Here is an 18,145-nt window from a genome sequence, read left to right on the forward strand (position 1 = left end):
TACAATCATGGCGGTTTGGAGCGACGAACAGAAAAGGGGAGAAAGGCTAGAATCGTAGAGAAATCATTCCGATCCGAATAATGTTGTACACTGCTATCTACACTAGCATTACTTTTTATTATTATGATACCACTATACACTTTCTTAGTATTACGACGTGTTATTAGTACTTGCAACGATAGTGGCAGTAGTAACGGTTCCAGTAACTCATCTAGTAGTGGGTACGAGACTTAGGTTTGAGTATGTGTAGTGCTGCTAGGGTGGTACAAGTAAGCTTCCAACTTTGCCACCAAAAATTCTATGTTTTTTATTTTGCTTTGCAAGCCAGGCCGGACGATTCTGTGTGTCCGGCCGTCACGTCCAAGGGCAGCTATTCCGCCCTCCGTTAAGACCACTCTATTGCAAATGCAATCTGGAAACACAGTATAGAGTGTAAGGACGGCTATCCGCATACCTGAATTGTTGTGGCTGGCTGAAGGGGCGCGAATACGCTCCGAACGTGGGTTCGTAGAGGCGCTAGAGAGGTTCTACTACGGCCTGTATCAGGCGGCAACAGACGTTGCACCGATGACAGCCGTGGCTCGCGTGATTACGCCGAGAAAGAAAAGCTAATCCACGCCGGCCGCTCCACACGGTCGTTCCGTGCGTCCGTCCGACTGACTGACTGAGTAACGTGACGGACACGGAACAGTCTCTGAACGTCGACTCTTCAGTTGGCCGGCGGGCCTTTCTTCGACGCGCGGTTGATGAAACAAGGTACTGCCAGTAGTGCGCTTCTCAAACGGCAACGGCCTGCGATCACACGATGCTTCGATGGTTTAGCCGGCGCCGTCCTCGCCATTTGGGTGAGGGCGCCTCGCTCTGTTCGAGGGGAGGGAGCCAGAGCACGCGTGCGAAGAACGCTGCCGCTGCCAACAACAACAACAGCAGCAACAGCGAAATGAAGAAGGGAACAAAATGACGAAACATTGGTGGGCCTGCAGCGGCCTCGTCCGTCTCACGAGCGTCTCTCTGTCGATACTTTCTACGATATGAACCGGCGGGTGATAGGTGTAAAATTGACTGTTGCTGCTTCTGCCGCCAGCGCTTGGCATTGGGCACAAGTGGCGTTGAAGAGCACCCACGGAAGAAATACGAAAACTCTGCCCGTATTAGTTTCATCATTTTGCCGTCTATATGCTGTTGTTGTCAAGCAACAGCTGCATTCATGTATGCACCAAGCTAAGGGATGAGCGCAGGGATTAGGATGTGGTTTACGAGGATAGTGGTTTAAGTGCTCACTGTAGAAGGCAAAGGGATGAAATAAATATCCAAGCTAGGCCAAAGCCTAGCTTGCCAACTCTAGGTATTGTGTTTTTTTGTTTAATTTGTACAACTACGTACATTTGCATAGAACTGTGGCACAAATTTCCGCAATGTGTCAATACAGCCCCTGTGACAATGCAACAGGCCATCATCCGAACGGGTGCTTCGTACCACGCGTGCTCATGTATGAGCCCCCTCTGCGTAGTGCTCCATGTAAAAAAAATACTATTTAATTAGGAGCACCAATCTACTCGGAAACGTTTACAAAGATTTAGTCTACTTTGGCCTGCAACACTCATAGTCTGTTAATACCGCTCGCCAGTATGCGACGGCTCTTCTGCAACCCCAGTGATGGTCACCATAATCACACAGGTCGTCCGCCAATATATATAACGTGTAATAGTGTGCCAAAGAGCTTACTTGGCGTCATGTCTTATTCGTTTTTCAGCGTAAAAACGCAGGTTCGGATACACGATCATGCGGGTTATTTGGGCCCTTTTCAGTACGAGCTTTCGACTGATGAGGATTTTAGCGGTGATGGAATACCGCTACCCTCCTACACAGACCTCTTATGTAAAAAAGTGGATCAGAAGAGCAATTAAAAATAACAACGAGAAACTACCCAAAAAAACGAAAGACCAAACGCACGCCACAATCAGACAGGCAAAAAATACCACCAACACTAATAAATATAATACATATTGATCTTTTCTGAGTTGTGTAGTAGCTACAGAAACAGCGTTTCTGATAGGCTTGTTAATTAACGATTTATATTTAACGCGCGTATCCAAGCTGAGTGCTGCCTGAATGTCGGTTGCAAACATACATATTTTAAAAAAAGAATTATCTACAAAATTTTCGGAGTCAGTTATAATTAACTTAGACTTAAATGTGTTAGGCCATTTATAAAAGGCAATTTTTATAACTGCACAAGGTAAGTCCATTGTTCTGGGCTGATATGACATAGATAACCTGAGTGTGATCAATTTTTTTTATTAAGTTCTAAAGCCCTTCTGAACCTTGTTTGTCATACTAATGGATAATAACGTTACATTATTGTCTCTAAGGGTGTTTCGATTAGGTCATACTGAGTCGACTTATAAAGTAATGAATATTCTACACAGACATCGTTCTGTATAGAACATTCGTTACTTTATAAAAACGCCACACATAATTATTAGGCTAGATTCTAAAAGGGCAAATGTCTTCGAAACACAAGTAACGCTTTCATGCTGAAGAAGTTTTATAATGAAACTACGTAAGCATCGTTTATTTATTCCTAATATCCAACTGTCCCAAACAGGCTCTACTGCTGGGTTATCAGACCACTTGGCTATATAATTTGTGTAGACGTCCATGGACTAAAGGATGTTTCGGCAATTGGTTACTTTTTCGAAGTGGTCTGTTATGGACGTATATCTGAACAAAAGGTCACTAACTTTTTGCCTAGACGGTCACTGATCGATGAGGTTCAAGCCAAAGTCGATGTTGACGATCAAAGCTGTACATTGAGGATTCCCTACCGATAAAGCTAACTGCAAAGAGATCAGAGGTGTAGGACCAATAAATGAATAAGGAAGCGAATAGGTTAAGTTTACGATGCAAATTATATTAGATTTACTATTCGCTCTGCTGGCTGCCTAACATAATAAACCAACTTTGTGTCTACTGAGACACCAAAATAGCCTTCTTGCAAAACAAAAACGAATTTTCTATTCTAAAGCGATTGCCATATGTCACCTTTTCTATGGTTCTTCTTAACCGCTGACCACATTTACCCCATAATTGCATCTTCATTGAACTATTCAAAGAGAAACATGACCTTCACATCTAGGGAGTACAACGTAAGAAAGCGGTGGCGGCATAGAGCCAAAGACAATTTTACTATTTGTTCTATCTTCTTTAAAAGAATTCCATGAAGATATCCCTCGTGCGACCTCCTTAGAAAAGGAGCCCGTAAGTAAACGTTGCGGCTCTGACTTGTTCTGTACGCCCGCTTTATTCATAGAATAATTCCATTCTATTTCACAGCTACCGTATTTTTTCCGAAGCGTGAAACTCACAAAGACAATAGTCTTTTGACAGTTCGTCTGACTTGGGCCCTTTGTTTGTGTGGCTCAGTTGAGTAGTTACCATAGTACAGGTGTAACAAGAGACGGGTACTGAAATCCGTTATAGAACGCAGGAACTCACCTGCAATCCTGTAGATTTTCCGTAAGATCTCGCTAGCTCCTAGTTGACTGCCAACGAATCCGGAAAATATTTTGTCGTCCGCCGTCTACTCTTAAATGTGTTCGGGCTAAGTGTCATACATTGTTTCCTTGACAGCAAAACGCGGCTCAAGTGACGGCAGTAGCAGTAAAGAGATAGACCTTACCACCTCGTACAGGTTGCAATATCCAGACGAATATCTAGAACACACCGTAGAGATCCGGGGTAGCCTATATACGGCATACGCCGTCTAGCCTGGGCACGACGCTTTTAGGAATTCTGAGGGACCACGGTGCGGTGAAAGATATCAGGTCCAGCTTGCCCTTCCTACAATATGGTTTTGTCGTTGCTGACTTTCCAGTCCAGCAGTGAGGGCAGGATAGCAAAAAATAAGGACGGATAAGCAAGAGTTAGTTGTGCTGACGGGATTGGAGACTAGTTCTTCTGAATAGGTGAGACCCTACTCTTGACCCGTCCCCTACCCTGTCCCCTACCTCATAACTCTCTAGTCTTCGTTACCTCGCCACTCGAGGCAGGAATCAGAGGGAGCGGGCTGCTTGCTCCTTCTCGGTATGTGTACAGTTTTTGCCAAGCTGTTTTTCTCTGCACGACTGAGGTTGGACTACGATGGTTTAACAAAAGAAGCAAAAAAAGAGTTGCTCATACAGGTTTTCTCCTGGCTTGCTTGCTTGCCTTCTTGCCTCGGTGGCCTGGTTGCCCTGGCAAGCCAAACGGCGTGGACAAACATTTTACCCATCGAAGAGTCGGGAAGGAAAGCCGTCGGCCTGCTCCTCATGGAATTTGCTTAGGAAACTCTTAGTTTAGCGGGGACTCAATCGATGTTGTTGCTGGCTGACCCGAGAAAAGACTGGGCCTATGTAGCGGATGGCTGCATAGTTTCGTAAACGCTTTCTAACATTTTCGACCAGCCTACTAGCTGGCCATGAAATTAGAGAGTCCTTCAGCGACTACTCGAAGGACTAAGAGGATGAAACGACAGGACAGACGCAGCCCGCAATAATACAGATAAAACGAAGACATACCTGTATGCCAGCCATTAAAGAAACGACAACCGATGTGGTGTTCGTTGTCGTCGTCGTCGTCGACCTGTAACGAGGTAGGCTACAAGATACTTGTATTCACTCTGCTATGAGCCCATCGAGAATCTGTCTCGATCCAATGTGTAAAAGAAAAGGGAAGCGCAGTGCCGATAGCGTAGCTAGAAACTTGCAAATAGTTCGATATGAAAACGCTTAAAAATCAAACGTGCCTCTTTCATTCTCTAGACAAGCTACTTCTGTGTTTTCCATGCTTGTACATATATTACCTATGATGGCCTTCTGCCTATCCATCTCCAGTCTATGCCTCAACACGCTGTTCTAAAAGCCACTATCAATTTCGATTTTCGGCAAGCATTTTATTAATAATCGTTATGACCTGTTGTTGTGTATTTCCACGAGAAGACTACACCTACAAAAAGGTCTGCTGATTTGAGAAATGGTTTGAAGACGGTTGGAGAGAGGTGGGTGGAAAAAAGCAGAAGATTCTACAGAATGAGACAGAGGCAGATTTGCAGTTGAGGCATCAGCTATTTCTTCTTAACTGGACGCTTGAATTGCACCTATGTTAAACTGTGAACCTATACTAATGCCTTTACCATTCGCTATCCGCCCATCAAATCCCGAATACGCGTATTCCAGAAAAAATATCATACTATTTCGGAATTGCTTCCATGTACTCTACACATTAATGTGCTTGAAAATCTCCACTCGTCAAGCGATCTTCATTACTAAAAAGCTGGCTCTAAGAGAGTAACTGTTATATTGTATCAGGGTCCGTTCTGCATTACGAAGACAGTACGTTGAGCCGTACTTTAGGCTTGCAGGTAGGCAGATGTTATTGATAATTGTCAAACTGCACAAGTTATTTTACTTCATTCATTGTTTTCTTAAATGTATCATTGCCTCTTCATTAATGCAAGTAAAAATAGCGCAACTTTCCCTTTTCTAATGGGTTCGAACGCTTCCAGCTGTCGGGCCGGTTTCCATTGGAGACAACGTGTAGCACCGCTCGGAGCAACGATTAGAGTTAAAATGAGAGAGGTGCTATGTCTGAGACGGGCTTAGAGCTTCTTCACTGAGAACATTGCGACGAGTGCATGAAGAGTAAGCTAAAAAAGTTTTACGTACGCAAAAATATAGAGTAAGTAGATTAGCCTACGTTGGCTTCATATGGTAATATAATGAGTTAGTTTGATTCTATAAGGTCCTTCAATTCAACACAAGATGAATGCCGTTCTTGCTGTACCTCGAGAGGATGCTTTTGAGCAAACTATAGTAATCTTCGGAAATATCCTAGACTTTTTGCTCTGATCACTCAGCGAAAATGGGTCGGCCCACTCATACTCATTCGTCGAGTATGATGGCGTTTAGGCAGTGTCTGAGACTTAGAACAATGAGGTTTCAGGTTCTAATCCGATAGGGCACATGTCAATAGGTGCAGACTTCTGCTTGTTATTATGAAAGTTATTATTAGACCCAGGAGAGAAAGAGGCAGTTAACGGGTCAATAGCAAACACGTCAAGCATTTATCTTTGCGATAGAGACAAAGCAACTTACCAATCAACGAAGGCTTTGTTTTTTGTGATTATAGTCATTAAGCGTTATCTTCTAGTAATCTCTATCAGCGAGCACTGATTTGTTCCGGTACAAGACTGAAACCACCGTCCTCCATTTCAACACCAGCATCCTTTACTGAGAATTCATTGTCCGCGATGCAGTTAGAGACATTACGGATACATTATGGGTAGGGAGTGTAACGATATCTAGCTTGTCGAAGGTAACTGCTAAAGGTTAACTCCTAACAATAACTCAAGTCCTTAGAAGATCAGTGGGCCAAAAAAAAGACCCTCTGTGCCATATTTCTAAAAGCTCATATTTGATCGGCAATTTGTCCGGTAACTTTTACGATTATTATTTATTACAGCGTCATATTTCTTCATCTAGTGAGTGTTTATTGAGAACTACACTGATATACCAAAGTTAAATTTCGAAAGCCTGGAAGTCAGAAGTTATCGGTATAGGAACTTCACTCAACAATTTTTTGTCGATAATCTTGATGCCAAGACAAACTTTCTCAATGACGCCCACAGAAAACATCGTTGTTCATCTCAAAACTATAAAACAGATTCTGTCATTCCAGCTTCTTCTATATAACCGATAGCAAAGGAAACGCCGCCAGCTCACGACTATTTCACGAGATACAACGTAAAGGAAGTCTCAAACAAGCTTAACATTATCGGTAGCCGACAGATTCGAAAACGATGTGGGGTGCATGTACGGGGTGGGAAGCGCGATGCTGAACAAGTGGGCGCTAGTGATATAGAGCCCAATTAAGGGGCAAACTGTGTAAATTGTATATAAGGATGAATCGCTGTTTCTGTCAGAAGTGACCCCCATTCACTCGATCGTCCTATGCCCGCGTTCAAACTCACCCGCATTTGTACTATGTAGTAACAGGAGCTACTTGCAGCATTGTAATTTTCTAACGGACGGCTCTGTATTGCCGAAAAGGCAGTCGGTCCTGCAAATACGGTGACTTCGAGTGACCCCTCTGCCAACTTTCACCTGGCTTTTTCGCTGCCTTCGATCCCTTCCATTCGTTACACATGAAACTCGTACACAGTTATAAACAAGATCTTACATTGACACAAATAGAGTGACAAACAAACAAGCATTTGTCTTGTTCACATGCGTACCTGTGTGTAATCCTCTTTCGGTTTCTCTCTTTCCGATATTTATAAATGGCGCGCAATTTATCTCTGCTGCTACCCAACACCTAAAGACAATCGGGCCCTCATATTGACTTGCATCAATCTGCGTAGAAACATAGCCTATCCCTAGGTGATCGTGTCTGCCATCTTTCCTTTCATAGTTGACTAATGTAGATGAAGTAACGTTTGCGTATCGATACCTTGACATGGTATTACCGAGGCCTGTGTAAATACGTGCGGGGTATAACGTCCCGCATGTAAAGGCTATCTTTTTCAATTTTACTTATTCTAATCGGCCAAATTGCAACTAGAACTCATTTCATCATAAACGTTTATATAATAAAATTTCGCGAACTTTCTTCCTTCTCAGAAGTCACACGCTGCGTTGACAATTTATGCACGGGAAGTGGGGAGAATCGAAGACATGGAAGGAGACAAATCAATCAGAGACAAATTCTGCTTTATCGGATCTTCATCGATGGTTACTCAGATGAAGAATGCATTTTTACTTCCAAGTTTCTTTGTCCTTAAACGAACAGAGCTAAGAGTGGAAAAAAAGTAATACAACTGTTGAAATCGTTACGCACGTAAAGACGTTTTTAGCGTCTTTAACACACGGCAGACTAAGAAATTCTTTGACGTGATAGGGTTGAAAACGTTAAAGGACGAAGATAGTACTATTTAATTAGAGAATAACACCGACTAACGTAATGCACGAGCTGTAGTATTCGTATTTGTTATTAGGGCCTTAGATCAATTTTGCACGTAATTCTCGCAACGATACTCGGAGTGTCATCGAAATAACATGCATTAGATAGCACGCTTCGTTGTGGAGCCAACGCGTATCAATAATGACTCAGCGCAGGAAATACTTGTCGGCGACACCTTGGAAGGAATGGAGTATTCTCCATATGTAGTAGGATCAGACAAGGAATAATCGACACAAAAGACGTGTTGCGGAACCTTCCGTACAGTGCCTAGTTCTATCACCAGGCTCATCAATCCATTTACAGAAAATTGTTTAACTTTGTAAATATATCACCTACGGCTCGTATGTTCATAGTATTGACCAGCTATTTCATACGAGCCCGTGATCCTTTTACGACAAGCAGTACTACCTTTCTAAAGTACAGACAACATGATGACAACACGTATGGCCTTTCAGCCAGTCGTTAAAGGCTAGTTAAAGTCGACGGCGGAACTGTTCGCAGCTGCCAGCCCTGGAGCGTCTGGCGTTAGCGTATTTTCCGTTCAAAGTAAGCCAGCTAGCCTTCTTGGCCATGGGTGAATTCGGTAAAAGTTATAATCCTTTAGGCTTGCTCTCTGTCCCCCTTCCAATGATGAAGATGGAAGTTTTTTTTTTTTAATAAAAGCCTTCGCTCCCCGAGTACTCCTTCACTTGCACTAGGCCAGGTTCAACTCTAGTTATTCCATCCATTTACCTTAACTAGGGTCTAGTTACATTCGTTCGTTCATCCTAATACAGTTAGTCGTATCCTGAAATAACTATACGCCACTATTAACATACGGCTATATTAGTAGCTAAATAAAATACTTTTTATTGTTGCTTTTCTTTCAATGCTAACGGTGGTGACAAGCAACAAAAAATGTTGCCATTTCATCGAGTATTACGAAAATTAAGCCGGCGGCATATATGTTATACATCGATTGGACTTCTATCGACTGCGTTGCGTACGCAGTTTACCCTACTAGGAGCTCTTTTCCGTCTTCTTGTATATTTCCAATGTTTTCGCACATTTGACAAGTGAATTAGAGGTATTAAAATTCTATCGGCGGCACCAAAGAAAGATCGGCTCTCTTTTTTTAAAGATGTGTGTATAGAATATTTGCTACGTTCCAATGCCTCCTGTCTCGGTCCCTGCTTAAAACCTCGGGACAATTTCCACCAGCCAACTGAGCTAGACAGCGAACTATACGGTAGCGAACAGTACGTTCACAAAGCCTGCGTATCCGGATAATGAATCGATTCGCGCAACTGTTATATATGCATGTGTGTCTTTGCGTCATAAAAGGCGTTGCTCTTTTTTCTTTAGCCTGCCTGCCTGACATAATAATAATGAAGAGCACCCTTGCCGTATTTGTCGCCGCCACTGCTGCTGCGCCGTCGCCACTGCTGCCGCCGTCGCCGCCGCCGCCGTTGCCGTTGCCGCTGCCGGTGATGACTTCGTTGTCCGCGGCTGCTCTCATTCAGGCTTTCGGCCTTTTCCGTTCGCAAAAAAAGACGTTGCTCCCTCCGCTACCACCGCCGCCCAATCTTCACTGCCCAGTTCATCCTGCCCAACAATCCTCGACATTCTACCTTTTAATGGCCCGACCCTTTCGTAGCTCTTTGGTGGTGAAGACTGCCGCGTACCAGTGATATAGCACACTACCAGCCACAGGCGTGGTATCTTCGAAGCTGCCGCGTCTGTAGCTATCGTTGCGATTTAGCGTCCAAATGTGTCTGCCTCTATACCCTGCTAAGCTTGATATATTTACATCTTGCAGCAGTACGCTTTTGAGTTTTGCTAACCGTCGCTCGCACATAACGGCTACCCGGGCAGGTAGTGCCGTCGGTCCGTGATAGAACTGAACGACAGAGAAGCACTCCATGGAAAATGCGTGAGAGACGGAGAGCGTTCTGAGGGGGAATAGCAGCAGCAGCCCAAATAGGCCTGTCGGGAACCACCGTGTCAGAGGTACAACAGAAAAGAAATTTAAGTGTTTGCAACCAAAATGGCAGTTTAAGTGATTGAGACACTAAAAAGAGATAATATGTTACGAAAATAACTCTTCAGTTGTTTTCCACACTTGAATCTATCTTGATTTTACTGATGACCTTCTGATTCAATAGTAGCCCGGTGCATCAAGATCGTCGGTAGCATCTTTCGTGCGCTTTTTACAATTCAACGGAATCCGTAGGCTCAGATGGTGAGCAGATAAACATACATAGCACGCTTAGGATTGGCATTCCTGTTTGGTATTATATTTACAAACCTGCATTGATATGAACCATGATTTGCGGCATAAGAGTATTATATATAGCTATATTCGGTTACGTAATCGGATATATCCCATATATTTTGTTATATTGTTGAGGTATCTCGCTAATTACTACAATGATCGCCGGCCTTCTCAGGGCTAGTGAAATTTGTTGAGGTTACTGTTCCTCTTTTATTTCGCTACGTGTTTTGATTGTACCGTCTGAGATCATATTTTATACCGATGAGGTGAAATATCTATAAGTTTCGAGCCCTTAAGTATTACTGTAGGCGGCTGTCTCTCAGCATGAAACAAAGCGGATAGCTGCCCAGTTCCAAGCCTAGACGAACTAAAGTTTTCCTGGGTTTACTAGGCAAGCACATTATCAATGCACCCACATTATGATCACACACATTATGATTACACAAATTATGATCGATTTTATTTCATCTACAGTTAAAAGAATAGATCTTTATGCTGCCTTTTGATTTCTATTGTAAAAACATCTTTTACAGAGGTATATTATTAACGGCACCATATAGCCGCAGGTTTGTCGCAAGGAATCTGCGAGTTAGTATACTTGTATTTCTAAGTTTTGTGTGCAGTGGTCGATTAACATTGTTTAACGAGCGCCTGTTTGTCATGGCGGTCTATTCATTTGATGTTATTGGCTATCAGAAAAGGGCAAAAGGTTTATTTCAGACGATGGGCAAAATGTGGTTATGATTTGGTACACTCAAGTTCAGTTCACTTTTACCGAACCTATTAACTTTCTTGATAGCTGGAAATTTATAGTCTAAGCTATGGCCAGCCTCCATGTCACTTCCCAAGAAAAAGTCCATAAGCGGACAAAAGCTCACAGGTGGCAAAAACATTCATATCTAATAGTGTTACAAAACAATGATTCGGAGTTTACCTCTTCACTGCCCCGTGCTCTTTACCTTGATTTGAACAATGAATATTTGGATCTGTTCGATTTTTTTCACGTAACTGTCTATAGTTCTGCCGATGTAAAGGTTAGTCGAGACAGGCACACCTGATTTGTCTAATGCCCCAAAAACGTTTTCATTTTAACTATAGCTTATTTTAATCATGTCCTAAGAGGCCACTTTACTCGAACTTTTCCGTAAAGGCAAAAAGGCTGCAGAAACAGTACCGGCTAGTGTATAGTTGTGACGAGGCCGCGAACCAACAGACGTTCCGTCTGAAATGGGCTTTTTTTTACCACTTGAAACTCTATTGAAGTAGAATTTTCATAGTGTCTAGAGGTATATACCTGTACAGTACGTATTGCACCGCTCAGTATTATTATTAGTAGAAACTGGTAATTTCAAAAAGAGGGCTTTAAGAGCGATGTGTTCGTTTACTTTAGAAATATCTCGGAGCAAACGTCGATTAGGTTGAACGAGCATGTCGATGAATGATGTCTCTCGATAGTGTAATTGATTTAGATATTTGTTTTTATTTATATCCATGCCGCTACGAATATAAATTAACCTAAAAAAAACAAGTTCATGGAGGTGTTTATTAAATTGTCCCTAAATTGGTCAAAGGGTTCCTCTGTGCCATGTAAGCTCCCTTCATGTCTTGTGAACTTGTGAGGTAGGTCGACTAGCAACTCGCTCAGCTGTAAATGCTTCCCTTGATACCCAACTATGTTAAGAAAAATTATGCGGCGATTGTAGTAAATTACGTATTTTATGAAGATAACTTCTTCTTTTGTCAGAGGTACATTATAATATATATGATCTCCGATCAGAGACCTCACTCTCGTTATGTAATATTTTAGGTAAACAAGGCTGCTACTTCGCAAGAAATCACTGAACTACTGATCATTTTTAAGTTTTCCCAGTTAAAACTGAGCGTCAACTGTAGAATGACGTTTCCTTAACTAAACTTTCCAACTCTAACTGCTACCTTTTGAAAACGAGATTTCTTATCCAACATGCAGTTGATTTTCCCAACATGGATAATCCCACTCGGACCTTTTTGCTACAAGTGGCGGACAATATAATTAAAGATAGATGTAACAATCTTTAGAGTTGTGTATCAGCTAGCATATACGGAGCGAATAAATTGTTTGTTCTCCTGACAATGCCGAAATTGTAAGAGCGTATTTCCGTACCGAAGCGAATTCTGTATCGTATTGTCTCTTCGATTATGGAAGGCTATAGACATCGATCAGGCTCATCTTTTTCTGAACGTGCGTCTCTACAGACCGACCCAGCATCCGAATCTAACATGAGTGTATTTCAATCGAGTACCATCTCTGAGGTTAGCATGCCTATGGGAATAACGGCATTTGATGGTTAGAAGCTCTAAAATAGAGTGATTTGTTGGAAGTCGACGCATAGCTACATGTTATGCGAAATTAGAATGCCATTACTGGACAGCTTAACGGAGATAGGCTGGGCGTTTGCTGCACGTTCTCGTCCAGGATCTGACGCAACTCTTCTTGCGAAGAATGGATAAACTAGCAGAAGGGGCAGCAGCTGTTCTTACACGTCCTACAACAGGCATCTGGTCGCATTCAGGAAAGACGGTTCGCTTCATAGAAACGAGTCCTGAGTGTGCACTGAGGCGTAGTAAACGATGTCCTTTCGTCGAATTTCGCAGTATTACAATAAAACACATGTATCTATATATTGAAAATAGACGGATTCTAACCCTCTTATCGGTTCAGACGTAGATTTGGCTTCGTGCCGCTTATATTCAACTTTCATCGTACGTTCGTCTCCTAATAGCACATGGCTTCTTTGCATAAATGTACATTTGCGTGTATAAAGGTTTTGCTCAGAGGGCGTCTGAACAAATTTCTTCGCGGATATCTTTATGGCTTCCACTCGGAGTATTCAATATTCTTTTAGCGTTTAAGCGCGTCATTCGGTTATTACGATAGGATTACAACTTCACAGTCGGCGATTGATCTGACTTTTATCTTTTGTGACATGTCTACTCGACGAATGTCGAAAGGTGTATACGTTTATCTTCCAGCGTATAGCTTTCTTATGCAGATTTACTGCATAGACGTTATCGGTTTTATCCAACGTTCTTTGGGCTGGCTGGGTTACATATATATATATATATATATATATTGTGACAAATCACATGATAGCAATAAATTATTGGGATCTTTGCAAGCAGAGTGTACGTAAAAAGACAGATTTGTATCCATCAAAAATAGACAGCATGGAAGGTACAAAAACAGGAAGCAGCCCATAATAGAATCTATCGATCTTCGGCAGTTTCGAAGGCCTGACAACAGAATCGGTACTGCGCTAGTGTCCCCTCCATGATCCATTCTAACCGTTTGTGATTTTTGCGATTACACTTCAACACGCACAGCGAGAACCTTCAAATGTCGATTCTGTCAAATACAATTTTATTGAAGTATGTTAAAGTACAGTACGTACTCTTCATTAGGTTATCATACAGTTAAATCGCTAAGTCTTTACGGTCTTCAATGTCGCCCGAGAAGTTCCGAATCCAATTACTATTGAAAAACTATGAAGTATGTGCGTCAAATCTATGATGTGAATTATATGTTAACGAACGATGCTATGGAAACTTTTTGTTTCGCCATATAGTAAATAATTGCTCTTCGATATTCATTCAAGAAATTTCATCACCGTATTGTACATATTTTGGGCTATTTTTTAAGGACACCTGTGGCCAAACTCCCCATGCTCGAAGTATAGAAAACAACAATGATCACTGTTCGCGTTTCAAAGCTTCGGCCACATTGTCCGAAAATTCATCGCTTAGAGTGGGCATGGTCACACAATGGAACCTGCTGGAAAAAATGAACGGGTTATAGTGTTAACAAATCTAAACGTTTCGAGTCTTACATTCGCTACGAGCGTTAAGCATTGCCTAGGATGAGCGGCCCCCAATATGAACCCGGGCGCTTGATCGCAAACCGGACTACGTCACTTGATTCTGGGATTGATAGGCAAACCCGTTACCCCTAATCTATCGCAGGGTTCATGTCGACAGATATAATAGCTTTCTGTAGATAAAGAGCTTAAAGTCTGACAGTTCAAAACAAACGATTGATAGCTTGTTGTAGAAATCACATCATTTGCTCTTCATTCGATTCGGCAAGCAGGTAAAGGTGCCTTTGAGAACGGACCTTTAAAAGAAAATTGTGCCTGTTCGGTCACAGCGTTGATCGTCAATGACACCCCTTTTCATAATAAACATTTACGTCCAAGTAGGTTTCCTCAACCGGAGCAAATTTTTCTCACCCGACAACAATTATTATTACTGCTATTGGTAGGCAATGAATTATATTTATAGTATTTAACTAATCTGCTCCGTGTTGCTATCCATCTCATTTTGACCCTTTTCCTCATCTCTATGATCGGCTACTTCTTCACATTTACTTAGTCAGATCATAGATTTATTCATTATTGGTCGAACTTACATGAAGCCATTTCGGCGGCTGTCCGGTACTTCTTGTTCATCATTTAGCCGGCTACCCCCAATGGGTCGCTCCCGTCACTGTCGATTTTGCGGTCTTATAATCTTTGCCGTGCTTACTTGTGCTTTCAGCTGACGAAGGTAAGACTGCTGAAAAAAATTACGACGGGAAATGATCAGCATCAGAACGCGTTCCCCTTTACCGTCCTTGCAATCGTAAAGGGCGACAAAAGCCCGAGAGTGAGCAGTTACAGAAAAAGGGAAAAGCATATTGCAGTTGAGTCACAATAGCGTCTTATATAGATCTAGTGCTTCACTATGATTGGTGCTACCATCCAGCGAATGGTTCTGTTCGATTTATCCTGCCGTCTCTGTTAAATAAGGGATAAAAGAATTGTAAATTGTGTTATTGAAATATGTTTCGTCCAACTGTTTTTATTTATGCATCTTTAGTTATTATTCGCATCTATTTTTTACCTTCTTTGTTGTTTTTCCATAGCTCGTTTTACGCCTGTCATAGTCTGTTCGTTTTGGAGCACGAGGACAAATTAGATAATGAAACATTTCTCCAAGCCGCTTTTAGACCTCGACCGGCTGCAGAAAGAAGCTTCAGATGCGTTCACCGCGGTGCGAGCAGTAGTAGTAGTAGTATTTTTCGATGGGAATAGTGGCCAAAATATGTATATGCCATAAAAATAAACAACCATTAATCATATTCTTTACTTATGTCGTAGTATAGCGTATATTTTGGTTGCTATGGGATTAATAGATCAGAACTAATTGCACAATTTTTTTTCTATTGCGTCTTATTTGAACTCTGCGATTGTCTATGGTCACATTATCCTATATCGGGTATATTATATGACTCTACGAGAGTTTTTTCTAATATTCATTCTATGTAATCGTTCGATATTGTTTACGCAGATATTTACACCCTGCTGTTGTTGTATACGCCTGCCAATCTAGTAACGGTATTTTTTTAATCGATCTCATCATAACTCAACATTGAGCGATTCAAGTTTTCCTTCTTTAGGCTTACTGTTTAGTTTTCTCTACCGCGAAACTTAATCCTAAAATTTTTGTTTGATTGGTATCCCTCTGCTAGACCGTTTAGTCGGAACGATTCTTTGATGTTAAATGATGAAAATTTCAAAGGGTTAATTTACTATAGGAACAGCTGAAGGCGTAAAAAACCCCTGTTTATGTGCTTGCATTGTTGCTATAATTTATAATAATAAATATTACCACAAGATTTTATTCGAATTATTATTATTATTTTTGTATAATCAAGCAGTGATTCTTATCCGAATCGGAAGACGAAATAGTACCTTCTGCGAGAGTGCCACGTATGTTATGAACTATATCTGTTGTAGTTACTCTCAACAGATTCGAAATCGTTTGTATACCCCGCATATGATATCGTTCGTTCATTTGAGGTTATGTATTACGTATTTACCTTGTTTGGTCTTTCCTCAACTCTAATCTGGACCCGGTCAAGCCATGTCATAAATCATCGTTACCGCTTTTTTCGACAGAATCTACACGCTTGATGAGCCATACAACCTGCGTGCCAACAGACTTCATTTTTCTCTAATAGCCACGAATTCTCAGCGCTCATTTTTCTCTCTCTTTCCTTCTCGCGGTACCTAGTAATGCCTGCTGCATCGGCGGGCAGTTTTGAATCGCTACTGGCTAAGCAAATGTCTGTATATTCTAGAGTTCAGCTCCGAGCTAACGTCGGCTTCCATCGGTCACTTAACAGCCCTTCCTATATTAGGAAGTCCTCTGTCAGCTAGCCGTCCTCAGCGTTATGCGAACGGAAAGGCTCCTATTTCAACAGCGTCATCAAGCAAATACTATTATTGATGGTAAACGTAAATATCGCAATTTTGTCAGAGCGTTGACGTCGTTAGGGGCGTGTTATGGTTGAGCTTCTAATGGCTACTATTTGCGTATAGCCGCGAGTTTACGTATGCTTCAATATCCAGCCATGAATTTAGGTTCTAACAGATTTTTCACTCATATTCTGTTTGTTTTTTTCCCATAGGACTAAGTAATTGCTGTTGTGGGGCAGATTTATAAACCAGGCCCATTGACTGTCATTAAACAATCAGTCCACCATAAACTGAACGAGCTTTCGGTAAGCGAAAAACTATCTGTGAAAATCACGTTCCCTTTGTAAACGGCATCACATTCATTCCTATTAAATGCGAGAATGGCCGCTCACCACTGCATCCAGTGTGTACAATATGTCCCCAAGGAATAAGGATCTTTCCAGACCTAGCGGGGCTCCAGATACGAAGGCGCGACCAGTCAAAAATGGTAGGTCTGTTCTAGAAGCACAACCCAAGCTCTATTTGTCGTTGGGAATTGGTCACGAGCAGAATGTCGGTGACATACTATTTTCGTCCCAGATCTTGGAACAAGTAGCTGAGATGTCTACGTTAATAACGATGTATCAGTTCGACACATGTGGCTTCTATTAAACTATCAATCTCCTCTTTGATGAGATGCAGGAGCAACGATGCCTAGAAGGATAGGCACTTTCGTATATGATTGCCGGGAATGAATACAGCTCTTAATGATATTAAACATGGAATAGCAAAAACAAAGTCAATCGAGGGTAGTGAAAGCTAAATAAACGCACAAAGGCAACCGAGCGTATGAGAAGCGAGATAGAAGGTTACGAACATTGTATGGTTTGTTTCAGAGTTCTATTCTAACCTTCGTGCATATCCCATACAGCTGGTCTACATGCTAAAGATGCATCTGTGTAACGAAGGAAGTTGTATTTAAAAATATTTTGTGTCATAAATGATTCCTTCACGAGCATATTGACAAATTATATCAGGGAGACACATCTAGATAAGTTAATTGTAGTTCATTAAGTATAGTTTAGGGCCACTCGCCGTCGCAGCGTCCATCGGCAGTCATACCGCGAAATGGTTCCCTGAACTGTAATTTAATAGGAAATATGACAACATAGACGGTCAATAATACATTCCGTAAAAATCATCTCTCTCCTTTAAGCAGACTTTGTTGCATTAGCCCATTCTAGGAAAAAGGTATATAGTTAATATTGGCTTATGCAACTGGGCATTAATTTGGGTAGGGCTTCAACTTCTTGTGTTTGTAGGAAGGTAAAAACAAAATCATTTTAAAAAAAATGTATTTATTATTTTATTTAGACTACCTAGAAGATGTAATGATAGCTATTTCCGCATTGATCGCATTCTATTCAGGTGTCCACCTTGATGCGCACCTAATGAGATACACGTTCGCGTATTTTTATCGTTACAATCAGTCGGGCAAAGCTCAAATATGTAATTCAACTGATCTCCTGGAAACTCGAACTGTCCGTAATCAGCAGGCCTCAAGGACCAGTTCCAGAATTAGGTAGGCCACCTTAGCGATGTTGCTAGATGAAGTTGCAAAATGCAAGCGTGCATATAT

The 18,145-nt window shown here is 41.7% G+C and overlaps 1 protein-coding gene and 1 long non-coding RNA gene across 4 annotated transcripts in view; both read right to left on the bottom strand.

The window, feature by feature from the left end:
• The window catches only part of LOC111270330 (netrin-1), a 78,296-nt gene extending 77,532 nt beyond the window's left edge, over nucleotides 1-764 (bottom strand). The window contains exon 1 of the mRNA XM_022850492.2: nucleotides 455-764. The gene's annotated coding sequence lies outside the window, so the exon portion shown is untranslated. The remainder of the gene's footprint in view (nucleotides 1-454) is intronic.
• Nucleotides 765-13,636: 12,872 nt separating this feature from the next.
• Nucleotides 13,637-16,311, bottom strand: LOC111270329 (uncharacterized). 3 transcript variants are annotated; one of them, XR_002686254.2, is made up of 4 exons: nucleotides 16,149-16,311; nucleotides 15,170-15,299; nucleotides 14,697-14,839; nucleotides 13,637-14,060 (listed from the first exon to the last, which is right to left on the bottom strand). It is a non-coding gene; the product is annotated as an uncharacterized LOC111270329 (long non-coding RNA). The 3 variants fall into 3 exon arrangements; XR_015314919.1 differs by having other exon boundaries at nucleotides 14,697-14,842; XR_015314920.1 differs by having other exon boundaries at nucleotides 13,637-14,063; nucleotides 14,697-14,842.
• Between the last annotated feature and the right edge of the window lie 1,834 nt (nucleotides 16,312-18,145).

This window comes from Varroa jacobsoni, unplaced genomic scaffold (assembly GCF_002532875.2).
Source record: "Varroa jacobsoni isolate VJ856 unplaced genomic scaffold, vjacob_1.0 scaffold_1463, whole genome shotgun sequence".
In the NCBI taxonomy this organism is placed as follows: Eukaryota; Metazoa; Arthropoda; class Arachnida; order Mesostigmata; family Varroidae; genus Varroa; species Varroa jacobsoni.